Source organism: Ambystoma mexicanum, chromosome 8 (genome assembly GCF_040938575.1).
Source record: "Ambystoma mexicanum isolate Mex_15411 chromosome 8, UKY_AmexF1_1, whole genome shotgun sequence".
Lineage (NCBI taxonomy): Eukaryota > Metazoa > Chordata > Amphibia > Caudata > Ambystomatidae > Ambystoma > Ambystoma mexicanum.
In genome coordinates, this window is record NC_090929.1 from 626,225,696 (window position 1) to 626,252,145 (window position 26,450).

Sequence of the window (26,450 nt, forward strand, 5' to 3'; positions counted from 1 at the left end):
CAAAACTCTGGTCACTGTTTGCTTGTGCTACTTTATCTCTGTACCTATTGTGTATACTCTATATACTGCCTAACTCATCTTGAGAGAAGTCTGACTGGTCAGCCACAGCTACCAGGTAAATCTGGGTGGTACAGACTGCTACCAATTGGGTTTACTGCCAACCACCTGTAGTCCTAAATCTTTTGCAGTGGTCCCTAAGGGAACTGCACAGGTTTCTGCCTAACAACCCTGAACGCAGCATCTATCCACAAATCCAATCGCATTCTGGGATTCACTCAACTCTTTCCCTCGAGGCTACAATGATGTGGAGGGGCGGCATCGCCCAGCAGTTCCTGGGTCACTATGTATATCATCTTCCGGTTATATTTGTATCCCTCATATTCAAAGGTGAGGGAAAGGGGGAATCCTCACCTGTAGCACACTTCTTAAGCGCTGAGCAACTTTGTTAAGGGGCCGTTGATCCTCCTCCTCGTCAGGGTGAAGGCCAAGAGATCCTGGTACACTGTTATTCGGGAGTTCAGCCACTCTATCGGGTCCCTCTTCCTTGCCATTTCTAGGAACTTTGACATCTCAAAGAGGATTGGGGTCTCCGACTGCCCCTTAGCTGTCTGAGAGCGTCAGCAGGCGATCACGTGGAGAGGGTAGGGGTTCCAGTTGGGTCCAGTACCCTTGAGCCGTTGCGCCAATCAGCAGGCTCATGTTTGGGCTCATTAAAGGCTGGCGCCTCTGAATTCAGGTACAGCGTGGGACTGGCTGCCCCTGCAGGGCTCTGGCTGGGCCTGGCACAGGATATCTCACTCAAAGAGTCTGCAGGTGAGTCTGATGAGCTTTAGTGAAAGAGTTTAGCAGGAGGTCACGTGAATGATGAAGAGGACATTCGCCGTTTCAGTAGCAGGTGAGGGGTGTTGGTTGACACTTAAAATATGGTGCAATATGACTTGCTACCAATGTATGCAGTGTTCCAGGAGCGAAGCAGGAAGTGCCTCAGCAGGATGCTCGCAGTGCTGTGAGGCAGTATTAAAGTCTCTGCCCTCCTGACCACAGGCTAATTGATGTTCCCAGTGCCTCTTGCAGTGGCCCTGATGTCCCGGGGATGGGACTTCGTTGCATTCTCCCTGCCTGGGGTCTGCAGCAGCACTTTCTGCTGGAGTCCTTACTGTTAGGCAGAAACCTGTGCAGTTCCCTTAGGGACCACTGCAAAAGTTTAAGACTACAGGTGTTAGCAGTAAACCCAATTGGTAGCAGTCTGCACCACCCATATTTACCTGGTAGCTGTGGCTAGGCAGTCAGACTTCTCTCAGGAAGAGTTAGGCAGTATATAGAGTATACACATTAGGTACAAAAATACAGTAGCACAAGCAAACACTGACCAGAGCTTTGGTATAAAAGTATATAATTATTTATTTAAAAACACACTTGTAAAAATACACTGGCCCCAATATGTCAAGCAAGTTCAAACACAGTCACTAGAAATATATACACCTCCCTGATTAATGATTCGACAAGTCTTAGGAAAAAAACACCACTTATTATCAACACAGAGGTGAGCGCTTAACCAAGATGGCACTCCAATAATTATTTAAAAAGGGAGGGAAAAGGCAGAAATAGGAAAACACACAATACCAACACTATTAGAGAACCACAGCAAGTCAAGAAAGGCAGGGTCTACTGTAGAGCAAAAAGTTCATAGGCCAGGCCCACTCTTGGAGAGAGCAAGGCAGAATGTGCCCAAGATCACACAGATGAAGTACACTTTAAAAGTCTTTGCAGATAGTTCAAAAAGGAGTTAGAGCAGTTCAGAAAAGTTAGTTAACAGGTCCCAGGTCACCCCAGGATAGAGAGTCAAGGATTTACGGGACACCTTGAACAGTCTGTTGCAAGGGAGACCAGGCGGGACACAGTACCTGAAATGGCGAGAAAGCTCCAGCGGGGGCAGTTGTTCCTGGCAGCGGGTGCAAGTCGGTGCTTCATCCAGGGGAAGAGAAGATCGCGACGTGGAGGAAAGCTGGAGGTCGTTGCACTGCCAGGGAAGAAAGCCGCGGAGTTTCCCGGTTAAAAGGTACTACCCTTTTATTCGTGGTAGTGGTGAAGCGTGGCTATCCGGACGCCGGGGTGCTTGGCACGGGCGATTCGACCACGAGACGATCCAGGAAGGCGAAAAAAAGGGCGAACTGGTTAACCCCACCAGCTCAAAGGAAGAAGACTCTCCTGGAAGATGATCTTCTCTGTCGTTGGGAATTGGTGAGTCGGTTCAGCAGGGCCCCACTGGTGGTGTCGTCGTTGCAGGTCGGCTCTGCTTCTCCCTCTTCGGATTCTTTAGGTCCTGTGGCGACTTCTGAAGTTCCAGTCCCCAAAGCCCTGCTTTTATGCAGAAAATCCCCATTCATCAGTCCTAGCTGTCACTCAAACATGCTAAGTGGTGAGCTGGGCAGCTCACCACTGGGCCAATCACACAAGAGTGCGACTTGAGTTGCTGAAGCAACTCAGTCCAGGGTGCCTATTCCCCCCTCCCACACATCCTGTAGACCCAGACAGAGTGGCACCACTTTTGGAGGCTTCAGTGCAGAAGCCCGCCAAAAGTGGAACAAAGGGCTCGACTTGGGTTGGAGTTACAGAGGCGAACACAAACGCCATTTTAAAACAGAGTCCTGGCGAAAAGACCCAACCGGGAATAAATATTAAATAAATAAACCGGCGGTATCTTTAACATTGCACCAAAAAAAGTGGTGCGTTTAAAATGAATGGGAAAATCCCATAGGAAATATTCCAGGGGAATATTTCGCGTGGTAACCACTGCCACCAGCCAGAAACTCGACAAGGGGGGACTGGACAGTGCCCCCTTGAAAAACAGACTCAGGGGCAATCGAATTACCCCTACCAGTACTTCCACAATATGATGGTTTGTACTGGTTCTGTTCACAATTTAAGACTCGTAAAGTCAATGGTGACTTTACATGCCCTGGGAGACGGTAGTCAGTCCCAGGGTATGGAGTCTATGTTTGGGGGTCACTATGACACCCCTGTGTTACTGCACTGAGGGTGCTGTGTAACACATACACCAAAAACACATGAAGCCCTATGGAGTAAAAGACCCCATAGCCCATAAAACACATTACAAAGTCAAAGGACATTCTCAAATCATGCCTAAGAGTGGGAGAAAAGAGTCTCGCTCTTAGCAGGAGAAAAAATTAAACCCCAAAAATCCAGAAAAGCTGCTGGGGGACTCACTAGGTTTGGGAAATTAGCCTTTACAGAGAATTCTCCCTAACACCTACCGCTGATCACGTAGGGGCCATGGCCCAAGGCGAGGTCCTGCGGCCCAGCCCTACATTAATTATGTTGTGGTGTGCGGGGGCTCCGTTCGTTGTAGATGCCTCTGTGGACCTCCATGTCCGGGTGAAAACTGGCGGTCCTGCCCCCAGGCGCAGATGGCCTCAGAGGCGGTGTGGAGGCCCGCCTCCCATCTACCCTCACTGGTGGGGGTCAACGGCACTCCCCACTATGGGTGCCGGTGTTCCATTGTTACGGTTGCAGGATACGGGAGCACCCTCACGCCTCCAGGGACTCAAGAGCCTCCCAGTGACATGGAGGTCTTCACCGCCCATGGGCAGAGCGTCGGGAATGTAGCAGGGTCTCAGGCTGCCTCCTGCTCCACGGAGCAGCCACCAGCATGAGCGCTCCGAAGTCACCATCTCTGGCTCGCAGTGTCCTGCCTTGCTATTCAGGAGCTATGGAATCGTCTGTGGGTTCACTACGTGCCGCTGCCACCACAGATGTGGATTTCTCCCGTTTATCGGTGTCTGGGAAGAGTGCATCACTACTTCTGGCACCCTGGGGGGAGGTGAAGGGGGGGGGGGGTTCTCTCCTCACACGTGGGCTTTCTGGGGGGGGGCTCCATCGCCCTTAAGTGGGGAGTAAGACGTAGAGGCCTCACATCTTCTGCACCCCCTGGTGGCCAAAAATCCCATTCCTTATTTTACAATTGTTTTCAATTAAGTATTACTTATACAATTATTTCTGTTTCCATCCCATCATTCAAAGTGTTTTTGAATATGCAAGGAACAACAAAGAACAAAACAGTTTCTATTTCTGTACAAGGTTCACTTTGTGCAGAGGGTCTGCCAACGTGTGTGCAACATAGATATTGCCACTAGATGTTCTGAGGGGAATACTTGCAGTGGGGCAGGAGCCCCAATTTCAACACGTTTCGGCGGTCCAAGGTACAAATCAGAGCCCCTTTTCAGGGAGTGTTCATAGACTGTGTGAATATATGTGCATTTTAGAGTAATGTCTGAAATAAACCTACGTCATTCTATAAGAGCCTTACTTGAATGCCCTGGATAACTTACCCAGGATGGATTGATTAAGTATAGGGATGCTCCAGGCATCTGCTGCCCTCCTAGTTGGTACACAGTGCCAGTATGTCTTTCCTGTGGTGTCGATCCACAGGGTATCTCTAGATAAATCAAGGGGAGGAGTCCTTTGAGATCTGTCATCCAGGTGGCCAGGAAATGGCTATCACTATTGGATCCAGTTCCTGGGGGTGGATCAGTGAGTGAGGATTACCTGGATGAGGTGTCTTTGGGGAGTGGAAGTGGGACACCAAAGAGCGAGACGCGGTAATCAGTGTGTGTTACTTTCCTTTTGATAATTCCGTTCACGCGTCAACCGCTGAATAAATGTATATGGGCGAAGTTAGTCAGGCCTGGGGGGGTGATAAGAAAGTCAAATATCGTTTCAAGTACTTGAAAGTTTAACTGTGATACACGAAGTTCTAACAAGTATCATCCAGCTACAGGCGATTTGAAATTTGTTATCCGAATATCACCTTTGTGTTCGCCAATGCGTTCCTTTGTGGATCTTGTGGTTTCATTAATTTATAACTTCCAACAAGGGCAATTTAAAAAGTACACTGTACATTTTGATTAACAGGTCGCAGACAGTTTTAATATGATTTTTTTCTCCCGTTTGAGGATGATATAGGGGGTCATTACGAGTTTGGAGGTAGTCATGGTGCTATTAGCACCATGGCTGCCTCCAAAGTCGTGTCCTGGTTCTCTGAAAGGGGACTTACCGGGTCATTCCAACCTTGGAGGACCCGTTAAGTCCCCATTCAAAAATCCCTTCCCCATTCCCATTCGAGCCCCCATAGGGCTCAATGGGAATGGGGAGGGAGCTAAAAATGGGCCCGTAAATTACGTGCCCATTATTAGTTCCCTGGTCCTTTAGCGGCTCCCACTAAGGACGGCTGGTTTTACCAGCCGGACTTAGAGGCACCCGCTAAGGGATCTCGGAATGCAGCAGTAAGGGGTTAACGGCACCGGCATCCTTACTCATGCCGTTAACCCCTTACCGCTGCACTCGTAATGAGGCCCATAGTATGTTTCCGGGTGTTACATTAATGCAATGCATGAAATTTAGACAGGGGAAGGTCGTGTTTTTGGTCGTTTTAAATATGTTTGATGGTCCATACCTTTAAAAATGTCTGCAAGTACCAGATGTTCTCTAAGATTTCTTTGTATTTTGTATGCAATTTTAGGAACTGATTTACAAATATATTGCAGCAAAGGTTCTGTTTGTAGTATGGTCCAATGTGTATTGTGGGGGTCAAAATGCGAGATGGACACAAATGTATAGTTTTCTCAAGGTTTGCCATTTCATTAAAACGTCTATCTTTTCCTATCCTAACAAGAATGCCCCTGCCTAGCCAAACAAAAACTAAAGAAAAATTACCTAGTGTCCAAAAAGTCTCGAAACCCTCATTCTTATACACACAACAAAATTATACAAGGAATGTTTGGCTGTTTTCAGTTCAACAAAGCAATATACCAAGTCAAACTTAAAGGTTTTAGAAAAATACCCTGAGAAAAGTTCTGATTCAACCAAGTTCTGTTCAGCGTAACATAAAAAGTCTTTTCCATTTAATGCATCCTTCTACTTAGTAAATGTCTCTTTCACAGATGTTTGGTCACAAATCAAAACAACTGTTGTTCTCCACAGTATCCTTCTTGGTAAAGCAAATGTCTCTCTCAAAACATAAGTTCATAAACTAAGGCAATTGTTCTCTTCAGAATGTCAAGCAATTATTAGCATATCACACTTATTCCTCAAAGGAAACACTTGTCAGGATAGCACAGCAACTACTTTTGTTGATACAACAGTTTGTCAAAAAGGTGATAAGTTAACAAGTTATTTCCACCACACCTTTTTACCACAAACACACTTCAAATCATCATCTTCCCTGGTATACTCGCCAGCCAGGACTAAATACTATTGGTCCCTTCACTGGTTTACTCACCTGCCAGGATGAAAACTCCTAAACCTACCATTTGTCATGATCTCTGCTTCCAAAAGATCAGGACTTGCCCGACTCCCTTGGAAGCAGACCCATAACCCCGGTTCCGAGTGCCAGCCAGTCCCAATTGGGACCTTTTGGACCCTGTCCTGGCGCCAGTGGCATCAGGCTCATAAAGATGCCCAGTCCCAGCGCTGGAAGCGCCGGGCTCATAATGCTTGGGTGGACTTACCTGCAGCAGACCATGCTGCTTACTTACCTGCCAGTTGAACCCCTGATCCTCTTCTGTTTGGGACTACTTTTCCTGTTGGGTGGGGCAGGAGCCACTCCCTAGGTTCAGAACACTGGAACTCTTCTGGAAAGCAGGAACTCTTTTCTTACCTAGGCGTGGCTGTGGAAGGAGACACCTAAGCACTACAGGAGGCTATTTAAACCACACCCGATGGATGAATCTTGCTTTGCGTTGTTCTGCATTCTCTGCAGCAGATCGCTCATCGTGTCTTCTGCTTCTGATCCTGGGCCTAAGGGAACAAAGGCTTACCATCCTGGAATCCAGTCTTCAGCAGCACCTGTAAAGACAAAGAAAGAACAGGTTAGCACTACGGTCTTCAGTGGCAGCGCATCTCTTACCTGGTCCATCGGCTGTCACCAACGCCTCGTGCTGCATTCCGGCATCTGAAAGACAAAAGCTTACCAGCTCTTTGCACGCTCCGGAGGCCTTCGGCGCTGCATCCCGGATCTGAAAGACAAAAGAAGGTGCGTTTAAAGACATTGGGCAACTTTATTACTCACGTGCCATTACTCCTTCCCACGCCGAATCCAGTGGGTATTCCAGCACCCTTCAGCTTCTCTAAAGCTCCGAACTTGTACCTGCAAGATAAAAGGGACAGTTAGGGCGCATCGTGAAGCAGGCTACAAGCGCTTACTTACGTGCTTCCAGGCGCTTCTATTCCTCACGCGGGTTCGATCCTCAACTCTCTTCAGCCCGCCATCCGCCATCGCCGGAACCCTGCAAAACAAGAGATAACATTACAAAATACTTTTAAGACATTTGAAGTGCCCAGAACTTACCGTTCGTGCAGTTAACGACGGACAGCAGTCCTCTGAGGTCAAGAGGCCTGCACCCTTATCCAGTGAAGAAACTGGTTACGGCACCCTACCCCAAGGCAGATGGAGAGCTCGGCGTTCACTTACCTAAGGTGAGGGTGTTAACCTTTGAGGTTCTACAGGAGAAGAGAAAGGGAAGAGGAGAGAGGCACCCAATAACCCCAGTTCATTAATCCCATATTTTCTATCTGCAGACATCTTACTCTTCGAGTCAGACATACAGTGCACAGAGGTCCAGCCCAAAGAGCCAACCGTGTGTTACACATCACCTTTGAAGATACGGCATTCACCCAGTCAAGACCGGCGCCTCTGCGGGAATCAGGTGAGCGTTACACCATTGTGCTTAGTGGTAATATTTGTACCAAGATTCTCCACACCAGTATCCTATGTGAGGAGGTTTGAACAATGGCTGCTTCTTTTAATAGTCCCTTGACAATGTGGGTTACAGATTTCCCCAAGTTGGAATTCCATTAAAGGGGAATCGCGCCCCTGTGGCCTCTGTATTACTCCTCTGTAGCCTTTTGGCGGTTAGCAGTGCAGGTTACACGTTTCTCCCAATTGGTGTCCCATATAAGCGGGATTGTGCCCTTGCTGCCTTTGTCTTGCTTTACTTGTTCGGCATTCAAAAACATTAGTTTCTGCTAATTGTCTTATTCGGAGCGCCCCGGGGTCACCTGTAGTTTCAGGCCAACCCGCAGGTCTTCTCTGGCGTCTCCTTTTCACTCGCTGGAGCTGTGGTGGATCTTCTGTGATCTGTCTGCTCTGCTGCCAGCTCCCGCACGACTGTCGCAGTGAGCACAGTCCTTTGGTGGAGCACCAGCTCTGTGGGGTCTCCACTTCCCCTTCTTTACAGGATAGGGTCACGGCATGTTGGGAGCTCGTATCCCATATGGCTGGGTTTTCCTTCCCATAGCTGTCCACAATGCTGCTTCCTGCTGTGCACCCTCTGCACTGCGACTAACCTTCTTCCACGTCAGCTACAGCTGGTGCTCCTTCTGCTTTTACAGCAAGCCCTGCATTCCGACCATATGCTGCATCTACTACAGCTTCAGCGTCGCCTTCCCTCAGCTGCAACTCATTCCTGAATTGAAATGTCCCGCTAAGGTGCCTCACACTACAACAACTAGACTGCTCATTATGTTTAATGGCACCTTTAATCCTCTTGGACTCTGAGTACCTCTTCCTCGTCCCAGTACCACAGGCATTATGGATCCTGAACTCCATAGTGGATTTGGTATTTTAATATTTTGTTAGTTTTAACTGCTTCGTGAACTGAGAGTTGTCAAAGTTAGGGGAGATTGTGATAAGGGTTTGTGGTTGACTCTTGGGGTTAGGACCTCTATTTAAGACGGAATCACAACAATTAGAGGTTGTCAAAGTTATTTCCTGAAATCCAAAGTTACCCACCTTATGCTGTTTAGAGGACTTTTCACAGCATGTGCTTTGGGTAGTTATATGGGAGGGACGTGTACACTGACAGCAAGACATTCGGTATTTGGGAATTATGGGAATCTCACCCTCAGAAGATGAATACCACGTCTCTCCTAGAGTAGTCACGACCTTCCCCATCACTGCCATCTCCTTCCATGTGATCCTCTCTCATCTTACCACCTCCAGGGTTAGGATCAGGTAGCAGCTGCGTTCCCCTGGTCACATGGGAGGAGACTTTAGGCTGGGGTTTAGTGATCACTCGGCAGTATTCATCACAGTATGTATCAATTCAATAACGATGTGATGCTGGTCCATTTGTAATAGGAACAAATAATTCTGATTCTTCCGATGTTCTAGGTTTGTATTGTAGTAATTCCTCCCATGGTTTTAATGTCACTTTAATATGCGCTTGTTCCACCACGGATCAGGGGCATCTTTGAGGCATGAATTTAATCTGCAAATGACTGGCTAAATTCTGAAATTCATTGGTGTCAGAACATATTCGCTTAGCTCGTAAGAATTGTGAATTATGCAAATTCTGCACAAGGTGTCTAGGAGGAAATTAGTCCTAATGTAATAAAGAATTCCAGATTGGAGAATTAGTCAAAACTTTTTAAGACTTCGCTTGAATTTGATTCATACTGGGGAGGTGTTGTCTAGATGGGGACAAGCAAAAGATGCAGAAACATTGTGCCCTGGCTGTGAGGACCTGAGTAAGCAGTCCATAAAACACTTATTTTGGAATGTGGGGGTACCCTGGATGTAAGATTGAGCTACTTTCGGCAGTTTGTAGCGTCAAAGGGGCGATTTACCTCAGATATGTTCTGGGATAGGCTGATAGCAGGCCATGAAACATCTTTGACTAAATGTAATATGGGTTTTGAAGTTGTCCGGGTTTATCGAAAATGCCCATTATAAATACTAATAATATGGTATAAATATATTTCTTTTTTCTGTCTAAGGGTATTTTGATTTGTTGGATAATAAAGTAAAGTTATCGGAGGTATTTTAGATTTTGTTCATGACTGTATGCATGGACATGTTTCATTGATTTTGTATTTGTGAAAAAATGATTTTTAGTTGTAACAATAAAAAAAAGAAGTATGCAGCTTAAGTGTAAGGCTGTTTGGCTGAGGCTCTGAGCTCTGCGGAACAGACCCCATGCGTAAGAAGAAGCTTGGGACATCGTTTAAGACGCGTAACTGCTGCGAACATTGACCAAGTAAAGCATGGGCTTTCAACTTTGTGTTCTCTGCCCTTTGTAGAACATGTTTCTTTATGGACTTTTTATGGACTTTTCCTGCCTAACCTACATTTCTTGTCGCATTTAGATCAACTGTGCCTCTGCGCTCCCGCTTACCTGCGCCTAGAGCGCCTATTAGTTTCCAGGTGCACACGCACCAGTGCGCGCGCACCAGAAGTGTGCAGCTTAAGTGTAAGGCTGTTTGGCTGTTCGGGTGTCGGGCCCGAGGCCAGGAGCTGCTTTCTAGCTTTACTGTTACCGAAGAGTACATGAGTGAATTGTATAACCTAAACTCTGTGCTTTATCTTACTTTTGGGGACGTGGTTGCATACATGCCAACATTTCAACCGACCTGTGTGTGAGATTACGTCTGAAGAAATCGGGAAACAAAGATTTTCCCATAGGAATGTATTGGGCAAAGATTTATTTTAGGCGGGAGAACGTGAAAAATAGTACTATTTTTCACTGAAAAATCAGGAGTCTCCCGCCTAAATCGGGAGGGTTGGCATGTATGTGGTTGTTAACGGTACATTAACTTTCTTTTTGCATTATGGAAAATTACGCTGTGTGCTCTCTGAACACAACGCACTGTCTCTTAATAAGTAGCAGCTTATATTAACTATATTAACTAAAAAAGAAAATGCTGTCAATGAGTAAAGACTCTGGGGCAGATTTTTTTGCTGCAATAAACACGCAGCGAGCAAGTCTGGCGTGTGCAGCAGCTCTGGCGCTGCCACTACCAAGTGAAGAGGAGGAGGAGCTCATGCAATGCGCACAGGCATGTTCGAATGTTTTGAAATGAACACAGGGTACTAAAAATAGTTCAATGGACAGTGAAGACGTTTCTCAGTCACTGTTTATGGAAGACCCTCAGAACGAAATATTCAAGGAGAAATCTAAATTAAGCCCACATGCTAATGGAGCAATGCAGGCGGCTGGCATCAGTCCTAGTGACTCATTTATTGACACGCCAACATTTTTTCTAACTAGTGACTTTGAACTATTACGCCTCTCTAGCAATACTGACCTATTTGCTGACGAGGGAAAAGGGAATGAGAAGGGATCGGATTTTTCAACCATGCTGGGTATATTTAAAAGACTAATTATATATGAATTACGTAAACAGACTGAGGTGCACAAGCTCTCTTTGGAATTTGGCCAGCTACCCACTAAAATATGCAAATCATTTCAAGGTTTGATTGTCAACAACAATTCGGAGAAACAAACGTACAATGCTAATAATAAGTTTGAGGGAGCAGAAAAAAAGGAACAAGTTACTTACCTGTAACTGTTGTTCTCCAGCATGGGTCTGGCATGGATTCACATGCTCATGAATATTCCCCGTCGTCAGGCTGGGAATCCTCGGTAAAGAAAAAACCAGTATCAGTTTCGTTTCTGATCTGTCTTTCGTAGTAATAACCAATCACTGGTCTCTGCGTCATACTGACCACAGCCAATGACTGCCCTCTACCTAAGCACCGCCTCTGGCAGCCATCTTCAGATTTGGAAGCACGTGAAGTGGCAGTATGACCAAGTGAAGAGCCGCAGAGGGGTAGGCGGGAGGGTTCGCATGTGAATCCATGCCAGACCCATGCTGGAGAACAACAGTTACAGGTAAGTAACTTGTTCCTTCTCCAGCATGGGGTCTGGCATGGATTCACATGCTCATGAATAAAGAATACATAGCAGTACACACATGCACAACCACGGGAGGTGGCAAAGGCTCAACATTAAGCATCACATCAACTCAACATTAAGCATCTTACCTCCTCACCAGGCTCACCTCAGGCGAACAGGTTGCGCAGCACTGCTTGGCCGACCCTGGACTCCTCCCTGGAATCCCGGTCGACGCAGTAGAATTTCGTGAAGGTGTGCGTCGACCTCCACGTAGCAGCCCTGCATATGTCCAGCAGGGGCACACCAGATAGGAACGCCGTGGTAGCTGCGATCGCTCTGGTGGAATGGGCTCTCGGACGGCCAGGCAGCGGTCGGTTTGCCAACCGGTGACAGTACATGATACAGCCGGAGAGCCATCTGGAGATGGAAGCCTTCGAGAGAGCCTTCCCCTGATTGACAGGTCCAAAGTTCACAAAGAGTTGTGACGTCTTCCGAAAACCTTTCGTGCGGTCCACATAGAACTTCAGCGCTCTAGCTACATCCAGCGAGTGCAAAGTCCTCTCAGCCGGCGACGAAGGCGACGGGAAGAACACAGGTAACACCAAGGGTTCGTTGAGATGAAAGTCCGACGGTACCTTGGGCATGAAGGAGGGGTGCGTCCTGAGCACTACCCTCGTGTCGTGGAAAGTCAAGTACGGGGCCTTGCAGGAAAGGGCCTGGATCTCTCCCACTCGTCGTGCGGAGGTGATGGCCACGAGAAAAGCTGTTTTCCACGATAGAAACTTCAACGGGGCCGAGTGCAGAGGCTCGAACGGAGGTCCCATGAGCTTGGTCAGCACCACGTTGAGCTCCCACGCCGGGGCCGGAGCCTTCACCGGCGGGAACGATCTGAACAGTCCCTTCATGAACTCTTTCACCAGACGATGAGACCACAAGGACGTCCGGCCCGTGGTTCTGGTGTATCGGGAGATCGCAGCAAGATGAATCTTGATGGACGCGTGTGCCAGACCAGCTTTGGCCAGCGTCAGCAGGTACGGCAGTACTTGGGGAGCCGTAATCTGTAGAGGGTTAATCTTCTGTGCGTGGCACCAGACAGAGAACCTCTTCCATTTGTGTCCGTAGCATTTAAGAGTCGAGGACGCCCTGGCCTTTGCAAGAACCTCTCTGCAATCGGCCGGTATGTCGTATCCTCCAAACTCTAGCGCTGCAGGAGCCAGGCCTGCAAGTTCAGCGACTTCGGGTCGTGGTGGAGGATGGCGCCTCCTTCCCTGGAGAGTAGATCCGCGTCCGCCGGCAGCTTGATTGGCGGGGACGCCGACAAGTCCAGAAGGTCCGGGAACCATATCTGCCTCGGCCACGCAGGTGCGACGAGGATCATCCTGCACCGTGACCTCTTGAGCTGGTTGACGAGCCGGATTAGCAGAGGCAAGGGAGGGAACGCGTAGAGGAACAGGCCCTCCCAGGGGAACGAGAAAGCATCGCCCATGCTCCTCATCTGGGGAAACCTGCTGGCGAACCTCCGGCACTTGGTGTTCGTCACCGTCGCGAACAGGTCGATCTGGGGTGTGCCCCACCGTCGGAAGAGGCGATCCACCAGATCCTGCCGTAGTTCCCACTCGTGGCACGAGCGCAGCTCCCTGCTGAGTGAGTCGGCGATGGTGTTTTTTATCCCTGCCAGATGAAACGGCACCAGAAGAAGCCCTTGGGCGACGGCCCAATGCCACAGGTCCTGCGCCTCCTTGGACAGCGCTGGGGACCTGGTTCCGCCCTGTTTCCTGATGTAAAACATGGTGGTGGTGTTGTCGGTGAAGATCCTCACCACCTTGCCCTTGAGGGACGGAAGGAAGGACCTGAGGGCCCAAAACACTGCACGGAGCTCCAGGACGTTGATATGCAGGGACTTCTCCGTCGGGAGCCAGAGTCCCCTTGCGTGCAGATTTCCGGTGTGCGCTCCCCACCCTTCTAGGGAGGCATCCGTGGTCACAGTCACCTGGTGGGCTGGGGTCTGGAAGTCCATGCCCGCCGTCAGATGCGCGCGGGTGCCCCACCACCGTATCGCTCGTCGGAAACTCTCGTCGAGCTTGATCCTTTCCTCGAAGCTGCCCGTCGTCTGGATCCAGCGCGCATCCAGGAATTCTTGCAACGGGCGCATCCGGAGCCTGCACATGGGAATGAGGTAGATGCAGGAAGACATCATCCCGAGGAGGGACTTGATGGACCTCACCTTGGCCGCGTCGGCCACCAACATCCGTTGCACCTTGCCCAAGATGGTCCTGGTCCTCTCCTCCGACGGGGAGGCCAGAAGGGACACTGTGTCGAGCCTCGCTCCTAGAAACAGTGCGACTTGCGCGGGCACCAGGTGGGATTTGGCGTAGTTCACGGAGAATCCCAGGTCCGTGAGGAGTTGGACGGTCCTTGCCGTGTGGACCACGGCGAGCTCCCTCGTCTTGGCGCGGATGAGCCAGTCGTCCAGGTAGGGGTAGACGTGAATCCCCTCGCGGCGCAGCTGCGCCGCCACCGGTGCGAGGCACTTGGTGAAAACCCTGGGTGCCGACCGTAGTCCGAAGTGAAGGGCTTTGAACTGGTAATGACGCCCTTGGACCACGAATCTGAGGAATTTTCGGTGCCCCTTTAGGATGGGAATGTGGAAGTAGGCATCCTCCAAATCCAACGACGATAGGAAGTCTCCTTCCTCCAGGTGACCCAGGACGTGCTGGAGGGTGACCATCCGGAACTTCTGCGCCTTGATGAACTTGTTCAGGCGTCGCAGGTCCAGGATGGGGCGCCATCCTCCCGTCTTCTTCTTCACGAGGAAGTATCGCGAGTAGACTCCGGAGCCCCGAAGCCTCTTTGGGACGAGTTCGATGGCGCCCTTTCTGAGCATCGCCTTTACCTCCAGGAGAAATTGAGGGACGTGAAGTTCTTTCCTGGCCACGGGGGGGACGCGCGGGCACCTTCTTTGAAACTCGAGCGCGTGGCCCCGGGCCAGGGCGTCCAGCACCCAACGGTCGGTGGAGATGGACTCCCACACGCTGACGAAGCCCGCCAGCCGGCCTCCCACCGGGGTGCTTCGGTGGGGGCCCGACTCCACGGCCGGTTCAATCCTGCTTGGACGCGGCCTTGCCGCCTTGGCCTCCTTGGCGACGACGGCGGGGTCCGCCAGACTTGCCTCGTCCTCTGTAGGCCTCTTGCGACGACGAGCGGGCCGCTTGACGGTAGGAAGCGAAACCGCCGCCGGAACCTTTGGAGGCGCCCTTGCCTCCGCCGCTCCGAAAGGGCGTCCGCCGTTGCTGCAGTACTCCAAGGGCCCGGGCCGTCTCAGTATCCGCCTTGATGGCCTGAAGGGAATCGTCCACTGTCTTCCCAAACAGGTTGTTCCCGTCGAAGGGCATGTCCAGGACCCTGGTCTGGACGTCCTGCCGAAAGTCCGTAGCCTTGAGCCATCCACGACGTCGAAGGCAAACGCCGTTGCCCATCTGGCAGAACCCAGTGTCGGCGATGTCCGTCGCCACGGTGATGGCGTGGTCCGAGGCCACCTCACCTTCCTGCAGGATCTCAAGGGCCTCCGCCCTCTTGTCGTCCGGCAGAAAATCCAGCAGGGGAGCTATCTTGTACCAGAGTTCCCTGTCGTAGCGGGCCACGATAGCCAAGGCGTTGGCCGCTTTAATCGTCGTCGCCGCCGACGAGATGACTCTACGTCCCATGGCATCCAATTTCTTTCCCTCGCCGTCCGGCGGGGAAGTCGACGTGGAGGCCGCACCCCCCCCCGCTTTCTTCCTGGCTGCCGCGGAGACGACGGAGTCCGGGGTAGGCTGCGCCCGGAGGCATAGGGGGGCCGAGTCCGGGACCCGGTACTTTTTCTCGTACCGGTCTCTTTTCGCTGGCGTCGTGGAAGGGTTCTTGAGGAGGGAAAGGCCCTCATCCCAAATGTCGTCCAACAGAGGCACTGCGAGGACCGTCTTCCTCTTGGCCTCGCGCCGTTGGTAAAGGAAGCCTTCCTTTTTCTTCTCCTCAGGGCAGAGTTGGAAAAGCTCGGATGCCCTGGCGATCATTGAGTGGAACGATCCAATCTCGTCGGGCGGAGAAGCCCTGGTGGGAGGCGACGACGGAAAATCCTCGTCGTATGCCTCGTCGTCCGTACCCGTCGCTGCCGTGTCAGTCCCCGTATCATCCCCTCGGGTGGACGGGGAGGAGGGCTGGACGGGGCGCGACGGTTGAAAAGGAGGCGGTGGATGGATCCTTCTTTTCTTGGTAGGGGGAACACCAGAAGGTCCCGGTTCTGGATCCCCCGACGGGAGAGGTTCCTCCGTCGGTAACGGTAGTCTCGTCCTTATCTCGGAGCATAAGGACTGTATAGCCAACAAAATGGCCGCTGAGTTGTCTTGCGGCGCTGGCAGAGGGGAATCCGACGGGCGAGCAGGGGCCCCGTCGGTATCCTCGACGATGTCGTCGTCGTCACCTGCGTCGGGGCCCATTCCGACGGGCTGGTCTTGTTCCACGCCTAGGCCGTGGCTTAAGACCTCGATCAGCTCCTCTTCTGAGGTTGAGGCCGAATCTACGACGACGCCCTGCCCCCCCTTCTTCTTCCCCACGGAGGGTTTCACGGGGGTTCCATCGATGGGCACAAAAGAAGACTCCCTCCGAGGAGGCAGGGAGATTCTGGGCCCCGAGGCCGCCACCACTGGTGCAGCCTCCACAGGCTGGGCCAGGGCCGCCGCGACCGTTTCGATAGAGGGCTTGGTCGAATGGATCAAGGCCTTCACCACCTTAGGTGCGCTCACCGCCTTATCCTTGAGGGAGGGGGCACTGCCACGCTCCTCCTCTGCCTTAGAGCTCGACCGGGGCCTCTCCAGGAGCTTCGCCGGGTGCTCGGCCTTCCTCTTACCCGACCCAGAGCGTTGGCTCGTGGTTGATGGTGCCGGGGAGGGTGCGCCCTGCCTGGCGCCCGTAGAGCCCGACCGTTCGGCGCTCCCGGTGCCAGCGGACTCGCGGTGCTTGGCCTTATGTTGGGCCCCCGTCGCCGGGGCGCCCTCAAAGGTCTTAGAAGACCGCTCAGATTTCTTCTTCTTCTCGCCAGACGGGCTCTTACCCTCCAGCCAGCTGGCGAGACGTTGATGGCGGTCCTTCATGGTCCGTTCCGACATGTTGCCGCAAAACGCACAGTCCTTCTCCACGTGCGTCTTGTCCCCATGAAGGCAGTAAAGGCAGAAAGAGTGTTCGTCCTCCTTGAAGACGTTCTGCAGCTGGCATCCAGGGCAGGCCCTGAACAGCTTTCCGGGCGTCGAGCTTCCCTTCTCCTGGGCCATCTCCGAGACCGGGCCTGAGAAGCTTCTGGAGTCCTCCGAAGTGTAGCTCGACGAAATCTTCACCCTTGAGGGGCACAGATGAATCCGACACGGGTCCCCGTTGATCGGATGTAGGATCGGTGGAGCTTGAGGCTCTTTTGACCGAAAGAATCGAAGTTTTTGTGAAAAAGCGCAAAAAAATAGCACTAACGCTCGAGAGCAATAGCACGAGGATCCCAACACATGAACGTGCGGTAAAAATCTGAAGATGGCTGCCAGAGGCGGTGCTTAGGTAGAGGGCAGTCATTGGCTGTGGTCAGTATGACGCAGAGACCAGTGATTGGTTATTACTACGAAAGACAGATCAGAAACGAAACTGATACTGGTTTTTTCTTTACCGAGGATTCCCAGCCTGACGACGGGGAATATTCATGAGCATGTGAATCCATGCCAGACCCCATGCTGGAGAATCAACGCTCCCCTTACCAGCATTGGGTGAAGTCATAGAGATCACTGAATCGCTACCAAATTAATGTATGTCGGGAGACAAAACTAAAGAAGGGACCTCTGTAGATAAGGCTGTTGACGGAAATGCAATTAGCGCTAAAATGGTAGATGGGACGAATGAGGCTGATAACTACAAAGTGAAATCATCTAAAAAACAGGGAAAAAAATGATGAAACAGAAGAAACAGCTTGAAGCTAAAAACTTGAATAAGTCTTCTAGGAAATTTCTTGGAGAAAAGGGCTTAAAAAATGCATTTGTGGAAGCAAGAGAAGAGATGGAGTTTTTAAATACTCCTACACATGTATTAAAAAAAAGATAGTTGTTCCTCAAAAATATTAAATAAAAGTGATCAGGCAAATCAAAGCGAATACTATGAGGGTGAAGAAACTATGACAGATGTGATGAAAAAGAAAAAAGAACCAGGTAATATAGAAATGCAACTTAAAACATTAGAATACAGTCTGAACAATATTTTTGAAACTTTCAAAAACTCTGCAGCAATTCCTAGACCTGTTACATCGATATTAGGGAATGGTAGCACCTGGATATCGGATTCTAAAAAAGATGTCACATTGTTGAGTACTGGTGACAAGAAAGTGCAATTAGTAACCACCACTTTAGATCCGATAATACTGAAAAGAAGAGTTCCGACTCAATCAGTGAATACTGGTTTGGGTCATGAAGAGCGGAGACAAGTGAACAATAAATATCTAACCTACTCTGTTACAGAGACTGAACCCTCTATGGATCACTATTCAAGACCACACAGAGGTGAGTAACACTACTGAATTGACTGATAGAGGACAGAGCAATATACCTTTTAACGAAGAAGTTGTTACATGAATTGTACAAAAAATATTGTCAGAGAGGACCCCTGTCAAAGGAAATGTGCAGCAGATATACTAAAATTGGAACGATACAGAGAAGATTAGCATGGCCCCTGTGCAAGGATAAAAAAAAAAAAAAAGTATAACGATACAAATCAGGATACTCAAGTTTGTAGAGAAGCTGAAGCTAAATCCATGAATATATGGGCTATGTGAATATGGAACAGGACTTAAGGAAACCGGCTTTACCTGAACAGCCAAGTTTAATTTTGACATCTTTGTTTCATGAGGGGGATCGACAATCGCTAAATGGGCCCTATTTCCTATCCCTCTTTTCTGCTATTCCAGAACAATCCCTGATATCTTCAGCGGATATTCTACTAGTTGATTCTATTCACAAACAGAGGTATGATTTTGTTCGCTTGGTCATACCATCTCCCTTGGTGAGATCCTTGTTGCTGAAGGAGGTGGAAGCGCTACAGTGTAGAGGTTTTGACCTCTTCCCATTCAAAACTCCATCATTTTGGAGGGGAGGGAAAGAGGTAGATAAGAAGAAACTTGAGTGGTCGGCTCATGTGGCAAAAGAAGAGTCTCCTAACTGTAACACCCTGGGGGACTTGGATAGACAAGATTGGAGATGGCTAGCCCTATCATTAAGAGATTCAATTAACAGCCGAAAGGAATTGGGGAAACCTCTCTAGCACTCTAAGTAAACTAAGTTTGCTAAGTTGGAACTCCCAGGGTTATTTCCATCTAGTTAATAATGCCAAACTGATGGATGAGATATCCTACGATTTTATCCAATTGCAGGAAACCTGGGCCCCCGAGGTAAGCTTCTATGGGAAGGTTTTCACATGGCAGAATTATGTGCAATAGGGGGTGTGAAGGGACGACCTAAGAGACGACTTAATTGCTTACAAACAGGTAATTCAGGCTGTGAAAGGGGATGAATGGACCATTTTGAACTCTATATTAACGGTGACCTTTTGTTACGATTACCTGGTCTCTGCGGGGACGCTGGGGCACGGTTGCAGCCCTCCCTGGAAGTGGATAGCACTTGTCAGGCTTCTTCCGCTGCACATATGCTGCTGGCTGCGACAGTTGATGACACTGCTCCTGCGTGGATATATGAGATTGTGAGAATGCTGCTATCTCACTGCTGTCATACCGGAACCCTTCTTCACAAAGTGTGGTGAGCATGCGCTGACCCATACAGTCTCACCTGTTGCTTAATGATGATGAGCTCTCCGTCCTGCTTCTCACTGCAGGGGCGCTCTTGATGGACCGAGTTCCTTCACTGGCCCATTGTACGTGGCAGCCCAGACCAGCTGTGGCTAACCTTTCTGATGGTAAGTGTCTTTTGGCTTTTAAGTATTGTGATGTTGATTCTTGATTATTATCCATATCTTTTAATGATGTCTATCCTATGCTTACTCCCAACAGATGAAATGCGGCCCTGCAGTAGTTGCGGTGCATGAAGCTAGGCCAAATTGGACGAAAATGGAGTCCACGATTCTCCGACAGAAGGTGAGTGTTGGTTTAAGGTTGAGCGTGAAGATTTGTCAAATGCACGACCTTAAACGTTATGCCTTAATGAACTCTAAACTTGTCTTTCTCTTTTTCCCTTGCAGGCACCTTCTTCGGATTAATTGCCTGCCGTGCCACGATGTCGGGGTTGGAGCGCTGCTTTCTGAAGGTCTGGAGATGGATGAAGAATGCCAGAGACAACGATGATGCGTGCTGATGAAAGCAGGTTCCAAGGTAAGTGCTGAGGCAGGTAGCTGGAAACAAGGTAAGATGCGCTCAGGTGGCGGTGAACGTTACGCTGCCATCAGTGCAGAATAATGCAAAGTGCTTGCATGAAGACTGGGTGGGCTTAAATAGTCTAGCTCTGGCCATGCCCATTAGCCTTGACTCACCGGCCCCACCCTGGCACTCCTACAGGATGCTGCACATGTAATCCAGCTTCCCCTGTGGCCACACCCAAATAAACACACAGGTTGGTTCTTGCAGGAAAATAAAGTACTTTGCACAAAATACAGTGTGTCAGTTTTAAATGTGTTCATGAGCCTGGTGCAAAAGGCACCAGGGCTGAGTCCAGCTGGGTTTCCTATGTTGTATTGTCCCAAAGGGACAATTAAAAGTTGTGTCACCCCTTGCCCTCGTCCCCTGATGGTACAGGGTCTGTGTTTCTAGCCCAGTGTCCATGACACCTTTAGGTTAAAGGCCTCTGATCACCAGCTTGAGAAAGAACTTAACAACTTGGGAATGAAGATCGATCTGTGGTGTTATGCTAATGAAGAGGGCCTAATTATTATAGCAGGAGATCTAAATGCAGATTGCAATGTAAATTGGACAGTTGGTGATGTTTTAATAACTAATATGGCTACCCGTATTACAAAGGGAGGGAACTATTGACTTTGCAAAAATACTCCAAGAGGGACTGGATGCTATCATGCTAAAGGTGTGTTGATTAATCCTAAAGGTAATAGAATGAAATGGACACACAACAAAACAGTCAGGTTTACTTCAACAATGATTCAGGAGTATGATACATCGCCGCTAGAACAACATATGTGGAGATACACTGTTAACAACTTCACTCCATATATGAACGAAGTTATTCAGGGTGTTGAGGGTAACTCTGTGATATGTAGGAATATAAAGATAAATCACAAACATATTAGCGATTCGGAGGTGCATGACCATAAAATGGCTATGCGGAAACAGGTGCGGCTACTCCTGAAGAAAGGGAAGTTTGATTTTCACACATTGAATATGATCAAAAAGGTTAAGCAGCGATACAAGAATTGGGTAATTGGTCATAGAGGTAGAAGGTTCCAACTTGATGGTAAAGATATGTTGAAATCATTGAAGGGCTATAATATATCCAACACTTGGAACCTTATTAATAACTTGGAACACACTCAGATGGAAATGATGCCAAATCCAATTACTGAAAGGGTGTGGTTGGATAATTGTTCTAGTATATACAGATGCAATGCTGAGGTCTTTATTAGAGATAATTCGGATTGTATAGAATGGTCACTGGACAATTCAATTGCTACTGTAACTAGATTAATTAAGAGATCTAAAAATTCCAATGCACCGGACCCAAATATTTTATCTAACAGAATTCTGAAATGTAATACATCGTATTGGGCCAAAGTATTGTTTACTCTCTACAGTGATGTTCTAAATACTAAAACTATACCCCAACTGTGGAGACTCTCTATAGTACTCCTGGTAGCTACAGATCGATTGCTATTGCTGATCCAGACTAAATTTCTTTTGCGTCTATGGTACTAGAAGATGTCCTGAAATGGATTACTTCAAATAACATACTGAACCTTAAACAAATTGGCTTCAAGAAAAATACAGGTAAAGATTGTGGGGGATTGGTACTACGTAGCTTGCAGACAAAGGCACTGTTGAAAGGTGCAAATCCAATCTTTATCGCTTCAATGGACCTCAGCATGGCATTTGACATGGTGAACGGGCCAAATTTATGGGCCAAGTTGAGAGATCTGGGTATGCCTAAACATCCGTTGGATATAATTATTGAACTATACTAAGAGACAAAATTTAAAGTTCGTTTAAACTCACAGGGTTTGTTGTCATCTGAAATCATCATCTCTAATGGGCTGAGACAGGGCTGTATGTTCCCTGTTTAACTTGTATGTGAGTGGAGCTAATAGAGCACTGGAAAACAAGGGTCTTGTTTCACCCAAACTGGGAGATGTCTGCATTGGATGGATTTCCTATGCGGACCATTTTTTGCTATTAGACAGTACTAAAGTTGGTTAACAAAGATTGATTAATGCCTTTGTGAAATTTGTCACTGAGTTACATTTATGAATCAATCCTATGAAAACTATTATTTTAGGTTTGGGTAAAGTTAACAGGAGTCAACTTCCTTATACATGGTACTGTGAGGGCAAACATATAAAATGCCATAATGCCTTAAAATATTTGGGTTACTACTTCTCTGGAAAAGGGTTGATTACTCTGATTAAAAACCAACTGAAGCTAAAAGCTGAAACAACATTGCAGCAAATGCACATAATAGAGAAAAAATATGGTAAATTCTCCATGGAACCATTGAGAAAATTCTATACAATGAAAGTGTTACCTAGGTTATTATACAGTATGGAATTTACGCATTTGAATTGATGGACTATCTGAAGTTGGTGGAGGGCATAATATGGAGAGGGATTTTGTTTTTCCTCCCTAAGTGTGTGCCAATAGAACTCATCAGATACAAATTCGGACTTCAATCTCGGAAATCATTCGTATTATGGAAAAAGAGTACTCTTACGGAGGAAATACATAATCAATGAATGATATGGACTTATATGCAATTGCGGGTGCTGTTAACGCAAGTGATTTCAGGAATAAATTGGAAATTGAAGATCTACTTCAAAACTTAGGGGTATATATTGATATGCTACTTACTAATCCGGTAAAGATAAAGAAAATCTTGAAAGGTAATGACTGGCAATATAATACGACCACTATTCTAAAATCTAAAATGTACTGTCAGGCCCATTCTTTCTGGAAATTTTTCCCTGAAATGGAGGGGTATCTTTTGAAGCGTCCAAGTAAAAACGTAACAATTATATGCGTTTCAGAATTAATGTGATGTATCCAAATTACATACTTAATATTCGGAGTAAATTCTCTGAAACGTGGAAGTGGTGTAGATTTTGCAAGAATAATGGAACTGATGAAACATTGGAACACATTATACTCATTTGCCCTGCTTTTACTACTCAAAGAATCTTATATTTTGAACAATTTGCTAATTCGATATGTTCTGTCAATAGAGAACATCTTTGGTACCAAATGTTGCCTGGAAATTTGATTGTCTTAAGTATTCGTGCAATAGCATTTCTCAAAAACATTTGCGAATTGAGTTAAATCTTAGAACTACTGTTAGGTAGAATGTTTATAAATCCCAAATCATAACAGAGTACAACTCTTTTGTCAATAGGGTGGTAGAATTACCAAGTATGCAAATATGTGCTATCACTTTATATTGGCCTTAAACTCTAAGAAATTTAAGTTTGAGGAGTTGTAAATATTTCTTTTTTTATGTAAATTTAAGTACTTTTTAATTCAGATATATATGTATCAATAAGGTATAAAATGTTGTGTAAAAATTGTTATATAAATTAGTGTAAAAATGTTTTCATTTATTGTTTTGTAAAGGTTTAAAATTAAACCAAAACAAATAAACAAAAAAAAAATTGAATTCTTGTCAGTTGGTTTATGATGAACTGTAAATTGAAATTCTTTCTCTGGTGCTAGCATCATATTGTGGCCTAAATATGTAATGCTTGATTCGGCAATGATGTGAATTTTATCAAGTTATGAATGGCATTAACAAATGTAAGAACATTGTATAGCCCTGTTTCTGAACCCTACCACAGAATCAAAATAACTGATGCATCTGACCATTGTTCCGATTGCAAAATGACATTATCTTCCAATTCTGGCATAAATAAATGTGCATACAATGGGGCAAAATGTGCCCCCATTGTTTTCAACAAATTAAAGGAGCATCAATCTGTTTAATCTGAAAAAAAAACGGTTGTGGAGAACAAAATGCAATAGATCACGGAAGAGCCTGTGATGGACTTGTGAAGTTTTATGTTTTTCTAGTGCCTTCTGTATTAAGTTAATCCCTTACTTATGTGGGATAATAGGGTATGAAGTTGTCACATTTAGTGCTAGAAGTCGATAAGGGTAATTTTCAAGTTCACTCATCTCTAATTTCTTAACGAAGTCTGTGGTGTCTTTAAAATGGTGTGGATTCTGAATGACATATTTCCTCAAAGACAGACTCAATCTGGGCTACGATTGGTCTCTCAGGAGGTTTTGGGGGATTTTAATTAATTTTTGGCTAGCAATAGAAGACTGGGATTGTTGGATGTCTTTTGAACAGCTGTCTGTGAGAGTTGCAGCTAATCCAATCATGTCTTCTCCATTTGTCAAAATCCCTTACTTTTGATTGAATTAAGAAAGTTGGGTCAAGGTCCAATTTCTTGTATGTATCCTTGTCTTGTAACTGGCGCTTGCATTCTGCTATGTAATTTTAACTGTCAATTCCAAAAATAGCTTTGCCTTTGTCTGCCGGTTTGATAGTCAGTAGGTGATTCTTAAATAATTAATGTCTCCAAAGCGGAACGTTCATGTTTGGACATATTGAAATGTTTCACTTGATTGTATTGGATTAGTTTTGAACCCATATGCAGTTTTTTTTTTAAATATGTTAAGGGCAAATCTGGGATTATTTACCAACTGGTAACGTTTTTTTCGATTGGTTGTTCCTCCAACATATTCTACATCTTTGACATGTAATGTCCACAGCTGGGCTACTTCGGAAATTTTTCGGCAGAGAGCGTCCTGCATCAATGGTGTCAGGTCGATGTCCCTCGAAGGCCTCTGTTGAGGGCGATGTCACCGGATGTTATAAATAGGACGCACAGCGCCGTAGCCTCAGTTTATGTTTTTTCCTCCATTACCGTGTGACATGCTCGTACACGCAGATTTTATCGAGTTTAAACCAAAAAGCACATTCATTCCACCTATTAGTGTACCTGCAATTGACATATTCGAGAAAATGGTAATCGCAGATCTGAAAAAAATCAAATATGGAACACCACAAAAGTAGAATTTGAGTAGAGGAGAGATGTCAATGATACGCAATCTATATTCTGATGATAGCATCACCATAAGACCAGCAGATAAGGGGGGAGCATTGGTGATACAGGACACACAAGATTATGAAAAGGAATGCAAAAGACAGTTGGATGACTACACAGTCTATTTAAGAATCGAACATGATCCAACCAAAGATATCAGCAATAACTTGTCAATCCATTTAGACAAGGCGGAAGAGAGGGAAATGATTACAAAGAAAACAAGAGCATTTCTACAGACATCCAGTCCAACCATCCCACACTTTTATCTTTTACCAAAGATTCATAAAGGATTGACAAACCCGCCAGGGAGACCAATAGTGGCGGCCACAGGAGGCATATTACAACCGCTAGGAACTTATATCGATTACTTTCTCAATCCCCTAATACAAAAAACACAAACTTATGTCAAGGATAGTACACACTTCCTTAATATTCTGGAAAGGACACAACTATCTGAGCAAGACATCCTATTCACCGTCGATGTGGCAAGTCTTTATACGAGCATTCCCCATAACATGGGTCAAGAAGCGGTCGAATGGCTCCTTCTACAAGAAGACGACATAGGGGCGGCTAAAGAATTTATTATGTCACTCCTGATTTTCATCTCCACAAATTCTTACTTTAGATACAAGAACGACTACTACATCCAAACTTCTGGCACAGCCATGGGCGCAACCATGGCACCATCGTATGCCAATGCTTTCATGTATCGCTTTGAAATGACAAACATCTTAGAAAAAGCAGAGTGGAAAGACAAGCTCAAAGTGTGGGTACGGTATATCGATGATATCTTCGGTATATGGCAGGACACAAGAGAAACATTAAACGAATTTCTACAATACATTAATAGTATTGACCACCGGATACAATTTACCTCTGAGATAGGGAACCCTGGGAGACATTATCTGGACATTCAAGTCAAAGTACACAAGCAGCAGATCACCACCACTCTATTTTCTAAACCTACAGACAGAAACAATTTATTGCACAGGATGAGCTTTCACCCTCAAAAAACCTTACGAAATTTACCCTATGGACAAATGCTTCGCCTCAAGAGAATTATCAGCGACCAGAGAGAGTTTGAGCAAGGACTAGTTAAACTAAGTAAGAGGTTGGAAGACCGTGGATATCCGGAGGAGGATATTAAGATGGCAGCAGAGAAGGTAGCAACTAAAACAAGAGAAAGCACCCTGACTCCTAAAGATACCAAGACATCACCATCTTTGGTATACGTGTCCAAATTTTCCAGCCAGAGCATGCAAATCAAAAGGTGTATTAATAAGCATTGGCAAATCCTGACTAAAGATGAAAGAACCAAAGAATTGTTCGCCGATCCACCTACATTTGCTTATCAAAGATCCAATAATCTAAGGGACCTACTCGTCAACACACGCGACGATAAACCAAGAAGAAGTCCAACCAAAAGATTTG

General features: G+C 47.0%; 1 protein-coding gene and 1 non-coding gene across 13 annotated transcripts in view; one reads left to right on the plus strand and one right to left on the minus strand.

Moving 5' to 3' along the window:
• The window catches only part of EIF4G3 (eukaryotic translation initiation factor 4 gamma 3), a 4,880,525-nt gene that overhangs the window by 1,421,702 nt on the left and 3,432,373 nt on the right, over positions 1-26,450 (minus strand). The window lies entirely within an intron of this gene.
• LOC138474979 (U6 spliceosomal RNA) lies at positions 18,360-18,470 on the plus strand. The gene has a single exon (XR_011269186.1). It is a non-coding gene; the product is annotated as a U6 spliceosomal RNA (small nuclear RNA).